Genomic DNA, 16094 nt, shown 5'->3' with positions numbered 1-16094 from the left:
GCCCTCCCCCCCAACAAAGAATTATCTGGCCCCAAATGTTAATAATGCTGATGTTTAAAAACCATGCTATTGTTCTACTTTATTATCATCACAGCACTTACTAATATAATAATGGCTAACATTTATTTATTTCAGATTTGCCATGTGCCAGACATTGTTTCATAAACACAGTAAAAACTCTAAAGATTTTATGTGTATTTTTTTCATTAATCCCCACACCAACCCAGTGAGGTAGGTACCACTGTTACCTTCACTATATTGGTGAGGCCCTGAGGCACGGAAAGCTTAAATATCTTCCTTGAGGTCAAGTTGGCGAGGTGGGATTTGAATCTAGGCTATCTGGCTCCAAATCCTGCCCTTTTATTTTTTTTTTTTTTTTTTTTTAAAGATTTTATTTATTTATTTGAGAGAGAGAGAGAGAGAGAGCACATGAGAGGGGGGAGGGTCAGAGGGAGAAGCAGACTCCCCGCCGAGCAGGGAGCCCGATGTGGGACTCGATCCTGGGACTCCAGGATCATGACCCGAGCCGAAGGCAGTTGCCTAACCAACTGAGCCACCCAGGCACCCAAAATCCTGCCCTTTTAGCCATTATGTTATAGGGCTGTGAGATAGCATTTTTTGATTATATGATTATTATCTGTCTTCTCCCACCAGTATGTTATCTCCATAAGGACAGGTTCTTTGTCTTATTTATCCCTGGAGCCTCTATGTCTAGACAAATAGTAGGCCCTCAAAAATCTTGAACAAATGAAGAGTCCTGTGTGCCTTTCCAGCTTACTTTCCATGATTTTCTCAAACAAAGCCTACTTCCCAGGTAAATGACATCCTCTCTACCCTTGAAACATTCGTTTTCTGTCTTTCTCTCTGACTCAGCTCACATTCTCCCGGGTCTGGTCCATCCTCCTTTCACCTTTCCTCACACTTGCACAAATTGTACTCATTTCTCCAGCCTCACCTCAGATCTTAACACCCTCCAGGTCCATGGATCCATCTAGTTGTTCTGGTGGAAAGAATGTTAGGGATCATAAACTTCAAATTATTTCTTTTGCATATAAGAAAAATACAACTCAAAGAAATTAAGCAAGATACTGACAAAACGTCCTCTTTCTTCTCTTTGGAATTTTCATATAACTTTGAAATGCTGATAGGAGAGGGAATTTGTGGAAGCTTCTGGGACTGCAGGTCCCCACAGCTTAGCAAAACACCTTCTCTCTTTCTCAGGTAGAGTACTGCCTGAATTTAAGTTACTACATTTCCCCAGTTTCATTTTCTTGACTCCTAACCCTCAGGACAATGTGTTCTCATGTTCTTACCTAGAATAATTTCCATCTGTGCCCCTGCTTTGATTCCAAAAGCAATCAGAATTCTGGTTCTTGTTCTTAGGGAGTTTATAATAGATAGGGAAAGAGACAATGTGTGTCTTCATCTTAGATCTTCCTTCACAATTTGTAGTGGTTCATATTCTAAGGGAATTGCCGGAAGAAGAGGTCATGGCTCCCCAAAATGTTCTAATTATTTCTGGGAGTGTAACAGAAGAAATATAGTCAACACCTAGATGATGAACAGACAGTGGTATATTTAATAATTAGGCCAAGAGAAAAGAAATTCCAGTTAACTGGTATAATGTAGACAGTTTAATTCAACATATTTTTTAGGAGGCTTTTGACACTTCTTCTGATGGAATGGAATTGGATTAATGGTGTTTCTAGTGAAAATAATTCCTTTCATAAATCACTACTTGAACACATTCAGGAAAGATATACCCAGGAGAGAGCTCTTTGGGTTGTTTAGGGCCATTTCAGAGTGGACAAACTTAGTGGTTATTTGGGGAACAAGATATTCCACACAGTGAACCCAGATTACTACCCTTCAGAGTACCTAATGATTGTAAAGAGGGAAACCTTTCTTTGTAATGGGATGATCTGTCAGTCATCACCGTAGTCAAAAAAATCAAATGTAGCCTTGTTGAAGTTTGGCATCATGGAAGTAAACATGTGCCTCCAGATATAATGGCATATAAAGCATCATTTAAGACAAAATCTTGCCAAAAACAGTATCTATGCAAGCTGTAAGAACCAATTTTCAATTTATAGGAGATAAAGGGAATGAGAAACAAGGTAACATCATCACAGTGAAACAACCACATGAATTCTGATTGTGGGACATTTTACAAGACAACTGGCTTGTTTTTCCTCAAAAAGTCAATGTCACAGGGAAAAATAGTTGGGAGGAATATAATAGATTAATAGAGACTAGATGCAGGGCACCTGGGTGGCTCAATAGGTTGAGTGGCCGACTCTTGATTTTGGCTCAGGTCATAATCTCAGATTTCTGGGATCAAGCCCCATTGGCTCCATGCTCAGCAGGGAGTCTGCTTGACATTCTCTCTCCCTCTCCCTCTGCCCCCCACCCCGCTTGTGTGCTCTCTCAAATAAATAAATAAGGGGCGCCTGGGTGGCTCAGTCGTTAAGCGTCTGCCTTTGGCTCAGGTCATGATCCCAGGGTCCTGGGATCGAGCCCCGCATCGGGCTCCCTGTTCGGCGGGAAGCCTGCTTCTCCCTCTCCCACCCCCCTGCTGTGTTCCCTCTCTCGCTGTTGCTCTCTCTGTGTCAAATAAATAAAATCTTTAAAATAAATAAATAAATAAATCTTTAAAAAAAATTTTAAAAATAAAAAATAGAGACTATATGCATGAGCCTCAAATATAACCTGATTAAAGAACAAAAGAATGAAATAATTTAAAAAAGAACAATTAAAGAAGTTTGGAAATGAAATAGACATTAGACAATATTAGAAGACTATGAATTTTCTTAGCTGTGTTGTGGAATTAAGGCTATGTAGAATAATGTCCTATTCTTGGGATATCTAATACCCAGGAGTGAAATCATGATATCTACAGCTCAATTTCAAATGCTTCTTCAAAATGCACATGTATGGGGATGTAGCAATATGGCAAAATGTTGATGATTAAATGTAGGTAGTGCATATTTGATGTGTCATTCTTTCAACCTTTCTGTTTGAAATGTTGACTGTTTGAATATTGAATGTGAAGATGTTGAAACAAAGCTAATGATGGTGTTCTATGGAGTTCTTGGGTGGCTCTGTTGGTTGAGCGACCAACTCTTGATTTTGGCTTAGGTCATGATCTCAGGGTCCTAGGATCGAGTCCCAGGTCAGGCTCTGTGCTCAGCAGGGAGTCTGCTTTTCTCTCTCTCCCTTTGCCCCTTCCCCTCACCCACTCTCTTTCTCTCTAAATAAGTAAATAAATATTTTTTTTTAAAAAGCTAATGATGGTGTTCTAGAAAATCACCCACCAAAGCTATATACCACTTACATTTGTCATTCTACACTCTTTATTAGGAACCATTTTATGAAAATTCCTTATCCTGTAATATTACTCAAACAACCATCTACTCTCCTTTTCCAAACCTGCTGTAAATTCTAATAAGTGACTGGCATGAAATGTATTTGAGGGCCCCAAATGTGGATATTGGTACAAAAATAAAGCCATTGTGTAGATACTGGCTTGGGAGCATCAAGATCTGGGTTTCAACACTTATATTTCTGTGAATAGGTATATGATGTTGACCAAGTCATTTAAATGCCTACATAGACTGAGTCTCAATTTCATTTCATTTCAAGAGATCTGGATTGCATGATCTTCCATTTCTAACAAATGAGTCCAAGTTATGAATTTGTATAATATAGTAAAATACAATAAAGTCATAGCATAAATAAACACAATGAAATATGATAAAGACATAGCATGTCTAAAATTTGGATCCGCAATGCATAGTGCAGAAATCACATAGATCACATAGCCCTTTTGACTCATTTACACTTTTCACACTATAGAAAAACTGAAATGTGGCACAAAGTCATAAATATTTAACCAGCAAAGGCAGGCACACAAAAGAGTTCTGCAACACATGTGTGTGAAGCTTCATTGAAAGCTGTCACTAAACAGATCAAGTGACTTTATGTCTTGGGAAACGAAGACAAGTATAAAGAAGTGTGATTCTGTGAATTTCATGAAAGTTGTTGGAAGGCCAACAAATATGATGGTAAATCCAGCAATCATGAAACCATGTGTTTTCCCTTTAATCCTATGGCTCAGGTGAGTGTAAGATTAGTACCACCATCAACAGTGGTGTCAAACATCTGTTACAGATCACCCTCTTACTGAATTCCTCAAATGCAGCCACTAACAATCCATGGGGCAAAAGGCCCTGATTTCAAGGCTTTCAAAGATGCTTCACCTGTAAGATTGTCAGTGCTCTGGGGACCTTTGGAGCTTATGAATCATATTAAACAAAGTGGCCATATATGCCACTGTTCTCCACATTTTACTCAAAAGTCAAAAGTTGATTTGGAAAGGAGTCCTGAACATTAAATAGAATATTGATCTCCAGCAATTATTTAGGATAAATGCCACGACAGCACCGTGATTGCTTAGAGGCTTAATCTACCTATTTGATTCTGTCCAACTAGTGACTATTGCAGGGAGAAGTTGACCATTTTGCGAAGTTTCTGAACCCATCAGTTTTCTTCTAACAGAATAACGTTAGATAAATGTGGAAGCCACATCAAGTGTATAGCCAAGATTATCAACACCTAAAAGGTATACCATGTTAATTAGCAAATTTTCTTACACTATGTCTTCAAAATTTTGACTCAGGTTAGGTCAGAGGGACCTAATTTAATGGGCAATGTTTTACAGCAAGAATGAAAAATGATGAAAATTCAAATCCCAAGTTATTTCCTCATCATTGCACAATTTTGGCAAATCTTTAAAAGTTGATTTGATTTCATCTACAGATCCTCTTATAGTGTTTCATTTATGATATTTTTATAGAAATTTTTTTTTGTTTGTACTTTTCATTTTAGAGGATTCTTGCTTTTCTCATTCACTCATTCATTCATTCATTCAACAAACCCTTACTGAGAACCAGGCATACATAAATAAAACATGGCCCATATATTAAGAATATTAACTGGGTGCTGAGATTAGAGGAAAGACCTCTAATCCATGCTGGTTAAGTATGTGAGCAACGGAAAGAATGAGCAGAGGATTGCTATACCAGGTGACACTGCAAAATGGAGGCGTTGGGGAGAGGAGTAGGCAAGAGGCAGGATGGAGGTGTGGACAATGCTCCGGGTAGAAGTGGTGGGATCCAGAAAGGCTTGGGGTGGTGAAATAACAAGATATGTTTGGCAACCTATGAGTAGTTCAAAATGTATGGAATAGACAGAGGGGGTGCAGAGGTAATTAGAAGAAAATCTCACAGACTGAGAGATGATTAAGAAACACTTTGTAACCCATGAGGGAAGTTGGACTTTATCCTGAGACAAAGAGCTATCTCAAAAAGTTGAAGGAAGTTACTATCAGGAGTAAATTTGCATTTTAGAAAGAGAATGCTGGCTTGTAGGCAGAGGTTGAAGGGGGTGGGCCCAGAGATCTGCTACAGGGTGTGGCCATAATGTGAACAACAACAACAAAATCAAGTGTGAATTAAAGCAGTGGCTGAGAATGCAGAAAGAAGAGATGGGTTGAAAAGAGCAATAAACCCACAAATAATTTTGTAAGTTTAGCTATCTGAAAGAATCCGAAAACGCATGAGGCATAAAACCTGAGATGAGAGTTAGATATACATATGAATTGCAGAAAAATCAATGTATGGCGTTCTTGGAGCAGTTATGTTTCAAAATATTTTCCCTTGGTAGATAGTGTTCCAATCAAAATGTCAGCAAAGGGTATATAAACCAAACCAAACAAAATGAAAAGCAAAACAAACTTCCATCTCTTCGTTCATCTTATTCCCCCTTCTTGAAATAATGGATTCATTCTTTCAAAAATATATCAACAGGAGAAATTTAACACTTAATGTACATCTGAACCTAATTTTGTCAACAGGACATATTTTACAGCATACATCTCTAAAATGTGAAATGTATAGTGCCGAATAAGGTAATAAAACCTTCCCAAAAAGGCCGGTTAGCTGCTTTATTTTATCAAACAGATAAAATATATGTAATTCAATTACATGAAATGCAGAATTATGGCCTGTTGGATTGCTCTGACTCCAGAAATCATCTTCATCAATGACTGTCTGTGTTGCGGGATAAACTCAGACACCTCTCCCGGGGCAGTAACCCAACATGTGGGTCCCTGGGCTGTAACTTGGCACTGTCACTCCCCCAATTTCTACCCTGTTTTCCAAGTTACACATGCATGGTAAATATGGAGTCAAAGGCGCAAGGATTTTTGCCTCCAAAGCTCATGGTCCTGGCATTCATAGCTTTTCCCCTTTTAGTTTTCTTGAATTCCCTTGCCATCCCCTCATTACTCCCTCATCTAGAGGAATGCAATCCATGTATGTGGTTAGTCTTCAGTGTCCCCAGGAATGAGACTCTTAGGGGATATGCTCTGTAGGGAGAGAAATCCACAGTCCTCAATGAGTTCGACATGGAATGGAAGACTGTCTCCTCTACTATCTCAGTTCCCGTTGTTTTCAAAAAATCAAAATTTTTTTTATTTTCCTCTAGTTCCAAACTTTGGGGACGATGGCATGTTTTTTGTTCCAAAGTAATTCACCTTTTTGCTTACCTGAGCCATCTCCCTCAGTTTACTTGAGGAGCCAGAAGAGCAGAGTAATAAACGGTCTGAGCACTAGAGTTTGGCAAACTTGGCTTCAAAGCCAAGCTTTCTAATTAGATAAACCTGGCCCCCACTCTGTTGCCTTGTCTATAAAATGGGAATGACAAAATCTCTCTTCTCTTGGGTTTTTTAAAAGTAAGTTTAAATAAGTCATTTTACCTAATATGCTTAGCATATGCCCTAGCACTAAGGAAGTGCTGATCAGAACACATGACTATTAATTCCAGAAATGATTAGTTATTTTTCTATCTAGATCTCTCTGGCTAGTTTCTCTGGAAACTGAAATCCATACTTAATGCAGCCCTAGACTCTTTCTTCAGGAATTCTCTGATTTAGCCTCTCTGTTCTTACTTTTAATGTTTCTTATCAGACCAACTGTACTTAACCTGTACTTACCTCTTCAATCCCCATCATCCATTATGGTTTAAGTTTGTTTTGCTTTGCTTGTGTTTATTTGTTGACACAGTATCTTCTCTAAAATTCCTGGGCTTTATTATAGCTTTCTCCCTAAAATATTGGCCCATCTCAGCGAAGAGTTTCATATCTCCTCCTATACAGTAGTCCTCCCTTTTTCCACCCATCTATCTTGCTCTTTATTCATTCATTCACTCATTTGAGCTATGGTAATCATGTTTTCTTATACTCAAGTAGTTCAAAATGTAGTGGGGAAGACAAACCAAATATTGTGTTAAGTAGAATAATGAATTTCAGTATTAAATTAGATAACGTGTAAAATGCTTACTTAAAAGAGCACCTGGCAGATAGAAAGGATCATCAATATTAGATATCTTGTTATAAGGTATAAAGAATATCAGTGAGCAGAAGCATATGATTCTTGAGCTGTGGGTTTAATGATGAAGAGGAGATTTCTGAGAATGGGAGAAGGGAGAAAGGCTGCATTTCATGTCAAGGAAGCAACACCATGTATAAAGGCAAACATAGTGCAATGCAGACTAACACAGCATAGAGTTTGAGAACTCCAAGTACAGCTAGAGAATAAGGCTGGAGAAGGAGCCAGTGCATTGGTAGGGGCAGGAGGTAAGGCTGCTAAGGTAGACCTGTATGAGATAGCAGAACTCTCCTCTATGCTATCTATGCCAAGTATTGCATTTGGACTTAATCTGGAACAGAAAGAACTGTTTCTAAATGATTCCATGCCTATTCTGTGACAGATGGCATCATAGATACTTGACGTTCATTGTCCTATTTAAACTTCAAGTGAAATACAAGGTAGATAGACATCACTCTTATTTCGTTGATATGAAAATCAAAGTTCCAACTCTAAAAATGATACAGTCAGGATCTGAACAAAGGTCCACTTGATTGCAAAGTTCATACTCTATTATACCACATTTTGGAAGGGGTTGGATTAATTAGTGAGAAGTGGCACTCTGTCATGTCATAAGCAAAGGAATAATGTGAACAAATTTGTTTTTTAACATCATAACTTTGCAGGAGTGTGGAGAATAGACTGAAGAAAGAAAGCCCATGAGAAGCAGAAAAGCCCATTAAAATCTAACGTAGTAATCTGGTGAGAGGTGTAGGAGTCTAAGCAAAGATAATGGGAAATCCGAAGAAATTGGTGGATCTGAGAGCTATTTGGGAAATATAACTGGGGACATCAGCATTCTCAAAATGCTTACTGACATTGCGTCACATAAACTCAAGTTATGGAGGGTCTCCATCTTCTAACCATAAGAATTGAAGAGCAAGAAGAAAAGAGGAAGAGAACAAAGAGTTCTTGCTTCGAGTGGTAATGGGTGCTATCAGAAATATTTTGAAAATAAATATTTTAAAGTAACATCAGTCTATAGCTCAAAACTCAACCCATCTTTGATAATGAATTAGAAAAGCAATCCCCAGGCTGAAGAATAAAATGAAACTGGAGGCAGGTAAAGTATAAATTCTTAGAAGAACTATAATCAAGGGGAAAAGTTATGGCTTGCCATAGTTAGTAAAAGAAGAGATCAGGGTGGGTTATAGAAGCTCTATATTAATGCACAGGCTGAGAGTTTGGTGACAGTTTTTATAAGTTACCTTACAGAGATTCTTTATTCAACTCAAATATTTACCTAGCATGCCTGTGTGCCCAATAATGTGGCCCGCAGTAATGATTTTTAAAACGCATATTTGGAGCCTTAAGAAAGACCATGGTGCGGGCGCCTGGGTGGCTCAGTTGGTTGGGCGACTGCCTTCGGCTCAGGTCATGATCCTGGAGACCCGGGATCGAGTCCCGCATCGGGCTCCCTGCTCAGCAGGGAGTCTGCTTCTCCCTCTGACCCTCCCCCCTCTCATGTGCTCTCTCTCTCTCTCATTGTCTTTCTCAAATAAATAAATAAAATCTTTAAAAAAAAAAAAAAAAGACCATGGTGCGGGGGCGCCTGGGTGGTGGCTCAGTCAGTTAAATGTCTGCTTTGGGCTCAGGTCATGATCTCAGGATCCTGAGATCAAGCTCTGAGTTGGGCTCCCTGCTCAGCGGGGCGTCTGCTTCTCCCTTTACCTCTTCCTCTCCCTCTGCCTCTCCCATGCTCGTGCTCTCTCTCTCTCTCTCAAATAAATAAATAAAATCTTTAAAAAAAAGAAAAACCATGCTGGGAACACTACTTTTAATTTTTAATACACATTTTGACTTATCGGGCGTCTGTTTTTTATTAGCGTTGCTTATCTTTCCTTTAAAAACAGACTGAGTGTGCTTAAGAGAGATGGGTCAGAAATTGTACAGTGATATGCACCATGGTGGTTTTTCTTATGGTGTTGGGGGGAGGGAGCTCGAATGTCTCAGTAAACAAAATATGAATGAACTAGCGTCCCCAGATGGTTCAAGAGGAAGCTGAATGTCCACTGAAGGAACATACCAATGTTTCCCTGTGTCTGCCGGTAGGAACAATTCTAATGGTAGAGTTCAAAGAGGGATGGGAAGGATAGTATCTTAGACTGATTGATTACTCACATGTAGATCAAAAACCCAGACACCACCTTCCAATGATCCCTTAATGACATCATATGAAAACAAAACAAGACAGCGTTTTTGATAGCATTCCAGCAGAATAACTGCGTTGTTTTCCACAGCCTGCCTTAGATTTTATAATAACACGGCCTTGGTTGTGAGCGGGGAGGTACCATCACTTCACCACCTCGGGCATACTAAGGAAAACGCACACTTGGCTTCCTTTCTTTGTCCATGACACGGATTTCAGAAAGGCCTAAGAAAGGCTTACAGAACTGTGAGTGATGAATGAGGACTGCTCCTACAATGTCTGAAGAGTGGCTTTATGTATTCTCTGATGATTAGAGTGCAGCTGCTCACCCCGGCTCACTCCAGAGGTCCTTCATCTGACTCCAGCCACTTGCTCGCTGCCAGGTTCATGATGCTGCTCTGTAGACCCTGCCCTTTGTCCCCCTGAGGAGCACCCCCCACCTCCCAGTAGAGGGCACTACTTCTGGTGTCCCTCTGCAGCTGTTCTTGCCAGCCCCCCCTGACATTGCGAATTCTGGGCTTGTCTCCTACGCTAATGAGAGTGAGCTATTACTTTATCAGTGTGGACGTATCAGATTGGCTTGGGCATGAACACGGTTCCCTAGACTCAGCAGTACCCAGAGGGTGCCAGGATACATTGACCCGAGGCTGCTGAGAGATGTTGAACAAAAGTAAATTTTTCCTAATTTATAGATTTTATTGTGAGGTCAAATTGAGGTTATTAATTTGGCCACTTTATCCTTCATGTAATCAGGTAGCTTGGTAGTTCAATGTACATACATCGATGAGCTCCTTGGGAAATGAACTGTGTTAATAAGTTGAACAAATATTTACGTAATATTTTCTATGTGACAGGCCTTCTGCTAGGCAATGGTAAAATTTGAAGTCAGACTCTATCCTTTTCCTGGAAGAACTCCAATCTGGTGAAGGAAACAAACATCCCCAAAACCATGAGAAGAAGGCAGAATATTAGAAGTGGTAGAAGAGAAAAGTGAAAATAGCTTTTCATAGTGTTATTTTTTCCAGAGGTGTTTGCTTCTCAATGACATTAAATGTACCAGACACTGACCAGTGGGTGGAGATGGCCTCTCAAGTATCAGGACCGTCCCATTAACCACGCTGTCTGGGCTGCGTCCTAAATATTGAGTGTCAAGTAGCATAAAGCCTCCTCTAGATAGAGTCACTCATGAACAGGTGGGAGCATAGCCGCGAATGGGAGTAGTTTCAAGTTTGAGAAAATCATGGAGGTGCAGTTGAGTTGCGTTGAGTGGGGAGAGGTTGGAAGACGACGCAGACATGAAGAGCGTCCCTGCTCAGAGGCTATGTTGATGCTCTTTCTGTAGACTGAAGTTGAGCTTAGTTTTCAACAGTCATCCTTCACGTGATCTCCTCACATGCACCCTGGCAAAAGTTTTTATGCCATAAATATGAAAATTTTGCTCTGTCCCTTAGATTTCATTTCCTTTAACCTTTGTTTATTCACCTTCAAGTCAGTAAGTCAGTCCTTCCTCAGAACAAGGTGAAGTCACTACTTGAACAAACATCCTCACAGGTGACCAGGAAAAACAACATCTGTATGCATCATGTTTCCCACCAAGATTGCTGCCTAGGCTTTCCACTTTATTTTGGACCCACAGCCTAATTCTATGTTCCTAGTTGACCTGGTCTCTCTGTAGGCATTTATTAAGTGAACTCAGAATGATAGGATATGTTTCCCAGCCTCTAGAATCTCCAATTAGCTCTTCCTCTCTCAATAGCATCCTTTTTGCTGGAACTGGCTTCCCTCCCCCCACCTCCCCCACCCCCCCAACCCCCTTTTAAAATCTCTCTCCTACTCAGCATTCCTTTATCAGCATCTGCTCTCAGGGCCTGCCAGAAGACCAAGGTGTAATAATACCTTAAAGTAGCCTTGCCAAGGCTATTTGCATTTAAATAAGATTCAAAGCGTACACTGAAGGCGGTGCTCTCCAGAGGCAGAAGTGTAGACATTATTGAAGAGATGGAAGAGAATGGAGGGCATGGGGGGAGGGGCAGCGATGAACTAATGGGCCTTTTCTCCGGCTTCCAACTATGATCAACTCCCTCTTCTAAGTGGAAGGAGTAATCCTGTCTACACCCAGCCAGCCCCAGGGAGGTAGGAATCGACTTTGATATCATACCTTTTTAATTACATCCTTCTCATACTGACACAAACTACTTACAATTATGGGGACTCCTAACTCCCAAGCCAGCCAGGTAGGGCTAATCTCCCCGTGTTCTGCAGGGAGGAGGTGGTAGTGCAGGGATTTCAGCAGCTCTGCCTCGTGCCAAAATCCAGTCTCAGTTGGTTATTTTACCCCTGCCCTGCCTCAGAGGGAAAGGCCCCTTCTTTCGCTTCAATTCATTTCTTTTAACCAGTATCTTGCTCTCCCAAAATGCTTTATCAACTCTAACCTTATTTTCTAAGATTACATTTTGCCCGTTCTTTTTATAGAAATAAATTTTACATCATCTCAGGTGTAAGAATACTTCTTATGGTTCAATTACAAGATACTATCCTTCCGTCTTCTCTTTTGCAGAATAATATTAATTCCTATATTCCCGTTACCATTCATCAAAGTTGCAAATGAACTCCCTACGTCCAACCGATTAATTGGTTAGTTTTACAGTCTCCAAAACAATGTCTTTTAAACATAGCTAGAAAGCAATAATAATACATATATGAAAAAAAATCTTATTTTTATTTTGTAGTTGATTTTTAAATTGTAAAGCTAAGATTTTAATTTTTATATTGCTTTATTATAATGACTTACATTACATATAACTAAATAGTGACTTTTCACGTTTAAATAGTGATTTTCAAATATTAGCTATATGTATTTTATTTGCTTACATATTTTATAAATAAAATCATGCACCTTATAAATATTTAGAGAAACTGAAAATCACAAAGGGTATCAAAATATAAATTGATGACATTACAGAGGTAAATTGTATTTAGCTCTACAGTCCGTAATTAATAAATAAATGACCTGGCAATTTAGAAGCCATAATCAATGCTTTAAAATTTCCTCTTTTAAAAAATAATGATACAAAGACTCTACATTACTTGGAGACCTTTCAGAGATGTAATATGAAAAAGTTAGACTTGATCATTCGCTACGAAGATTAGAATTGTAATGGGCCATGCTTCTGAGAGAGAACTGGAAAATGAAGCAAGCACTCCTTGCAATCATTTCTGCTCCCTGGGACAACAGTTTATTTGACTTCATTCAGGCCACCATTGACAGCCCACTGATGTGTGATTTCAAATGTCCCGTGGAGGATAATGAACAACTTGCCAGCGAAACCTTTCCATATGACTAGCTATTTAATGTCTTAGACATACATTAAATCTTGCCTAATATACAAAACAAATAATAATGTTAGTCTAAATATATGGTACGTGATGGAAGCCCCTGTTTTATCTATTCCTTCTAACAGATAATTGATCCAGAGGAGAGACAAAAGAAGGGACTCACTCTAAAAAAATAAATGCTTCACAAAGCAATCTCATGCCTCACCTAATGCAATATGTTTCTCATGAGTCTTTGTTACTCTGTAACATATTAAATTATCCTTTCAATTACCTTGGCAACTAAAACAAGAGCTCCTAATATGCTGATGACTTCTGGACGATTACACCAGCTGTCAGTAATAAATGATAATTAAGGTATTTTAATCATTAAGCATGAGGAGAATATGCAAAGTGTTCATTTTTTATAAAACTTGTGTCTAAAGCATACAGGAATCTTCATACTGACAAAATTCTCTCTTTTTTTTTAACCTTAGATCGGCAATTGTGGCCCTCTTTTTCTCTGCGTCTGGTAGATTGCTAGATAAATTGCAGTAACCTTTAAGACATATAGCCCCCCCTACCTGCTGCCCGCCCCCAGTTCTTTCCCTGGGTCTCTTTAGTTATCTATGTAGCAGAATGTGATGATTTGAAGCTGCATTTTTAGCCAGCTTACCTTTGGAACAATAGCAACAATAACAAAGAGTCTGTCCTAATAAAGGGTCTGTGCACAGTCAGCTTAAGCAATGTAAAGTGTTCCTTTATTCTGCTTATTACCGGCTTCCCCAGAGGTTAACCATCTTAAAAGGCTTGCATTTAGACTGAGAACAGGAACAAAGCATTACTAGAAAGCAGAGAGATCTTTCTCCAGCACCAGCATCTCTGCTGTCCGAAATTCTTAAGAAATATAGCAACTCAATGAAAAAGAACCGATACCTTTGAATGAGAACATTCCAGCACAGGAATATCGTTGTCTTGTCAGCCGCTGTACAGAATGAGTTGCTTGGGCATGTATCCCACTCTTCTTAGCTACAGGGTCTGCTTGGTGGATGCTGCCAACATAGGGAGCATTTACGACATGTATGTGATGTTCATCTGCAATAAAAGGAGACTAACCAGCTCAGCGTGGTGCTGCTTGCCTGGAGGCATCAGATCTTTAGACCCTCGCCATCTGATTGGCTGCTTCCTTGTCTCACTGTACTCCCCTGCCTTAACCTTCGGCTGTGTTCAATATATTTTCCCTAGGGATAGAGTCAGAGAATTACCAGTTAGGGAATTAGTGGCAGGTTAAATTGAACTGGTTTTAAAAAGCAGTGATGTGATTTCGTATGAGCATGTCTAATGCTTAATTTTCCAAAGTCCTACGGAAGCTACCCAGGAGAAACCTAGTAAACTGGATATAATTTAACAATAGCAGTTTTACATGCCCTCTCTGAAAATACCTTGAGTTGAATGCACACATAACACAGGACTGGAGTGATCAGATGGCTTCTTGCCGCACAGTGCGCCTGGATCATCAACATTAAATCAAAACAGATGGGGATGACAGAATGTATTAAGAGGGTTATTAAAAATGCTGGGAGATGTGGCTGAATAAGGCTACTGAAGCCATCTCAAGAAAGTGTTATAAATCACTTATACAAAGTGTTCTTACAATATTTATGGTTGCTTTTATATGGCTATGATAATGAAAACATAAAGATCAATGACAGACAAATGATAAAGCCTTTGTTGACCTCCCTAGAAGAAAAGTAACAGAAAGAAACATCAAATCTTTTATTCTGTTAAGGCAAACTAAGAAAAGAATAAAAAAGTATATACCTTTATCATCTCCTATCCATATATTAGGTTGAATTTTATACTTTACTTTGGTTAAAGATCCAGTACAGGATATTAAAAAATACCCACTGGTATATTTTTAAAATGAGAAGCTTCAAATCAAGAGGAATTGACTACATACCTTTCTCTCCCCCATAAAAACTAAAATGACAATAAGGTTTTTATCTTAAGAACCATAAACCTACAAGGACAAAGAAACGGAAAAAAATTGCAACCACATTTAGAAAACTAGAAAGCAGATAGATAGGTGGTAAGTGAATAGGAAAAGCTGAATCCTAAACTAGCAACAGGGAAAGTCAAGAAGTGACACAATTTATAGCATGAGTAAGCTCTGGAACTGGGGACATAAGGGACTTTTGGAAGTAGAAGGAAGATGGGGCTCATAACAGCAAGTGGTCTGACTGCCCATCCTTCACCCTGGGAGAACATTTTCTTTGAAGAGACTAAAACAGAGTGTCTCTGGGCTGACCTGGTTGAGACTAAAGGCACAAAGATGAAAATATGGGAGTAAACAGAAAACAGGCCTTCTTGACTGCACTAAACTTTTAGGAGACAGGTAGCAAGGTGTATACTCTTCAGAAAGGACATGTGAAGAGTATTCTCTGGGGACTCTGGCCATACCAAAAGATAAGACTTAAAAACATTAAAATTGGCTACTCTCTAAGAAATGGCCTGGCCAGATCACTCAGCAGCAAGGGCCACGTTAATAAGCTCTACCACTGAGATTTTAGTGCCCACTCTTACATATGCGCGGATCAGATAAAGCTCTAAAATCCAAGCAGAAAACAGAACAAATAAAAAAGAAACAGGCAAATAACAGATAGACAAACTAATATGGAAAAAAGTAAACTGGAGGAAACAATGAGTGTACAGGGAAAGCAGTTTAAATACTATCATTAATTCCTTTGTTGAATTAAGCGATACATGGGCAGTTCTCATTTGTGTGGTTCTAATACCCATGAATATCAGTGACACAGTTTTGTTATAATACCAGTCTCCTGGTGATGCAGTTCAAATTTCAGTTACCACAATATATTAACTGTGGAAAATAGCATAGAATACAAGCTTTTCTGTTAGCATAGAATACAAGCTTTTCTGTTAGCTCTTCTGCCCACAGTCACTAATAATAGATACACATTATCCAATCATATCACTTCTTTCAAAGTCTATCAGTGATTGGTCACTGCATGTCTGTTAGCTCATGCACAGAGAGCAAAGTCTATAGTTATGTGGCCTCCTTGTCTCCCATTGATAAACCCATGCAGCATTTTCCAGAATGGATAGTGAAGAGGAAATTGCCCAACAAA

General features: G+C 39.2%; 1 protein-coding gene across 1 annotated transcript in view; it reads right to left on the bottom strand.

Annotated features, from left to right (window-relative positions):
- Positions 1–14187, bottom strand: part of SORBS2 (sorbin and SH3 domain containing 2) — a 345960-nt gene extending 331773 nt beyond the window's left edge. The window contains exon 1 of the mRNA XM_078069765.1: positions 13885–14187. The gene's annotated coding sequence lies outside the window, so the exon portion shown is untranslated. The remainder of the gene's footprint in view (positions 1–13884) is intronic.
- Positions 14188–16094: the final 1907 nt, after the last annotated feature.

Source organism: Halichoerus grypus, chromosome 3, assembly GCF_964656455.1.
Source record: "Halichoerus grypus chromosome 3, mHalGry1.hap1.1, whole genome shotgun sequence".
In the NCBI taxonomy this organism is placed as follows: Eukaryota; Metazoa; Chordata; class Mammalia; order Carnivora; family Phocidae; genus Halichoerus; species Halichoerus grypus.
Note: the sequence above shows the minus strand (reverse complement) of the source record. Positions and strands in the feature narration are given on the sequence as shown.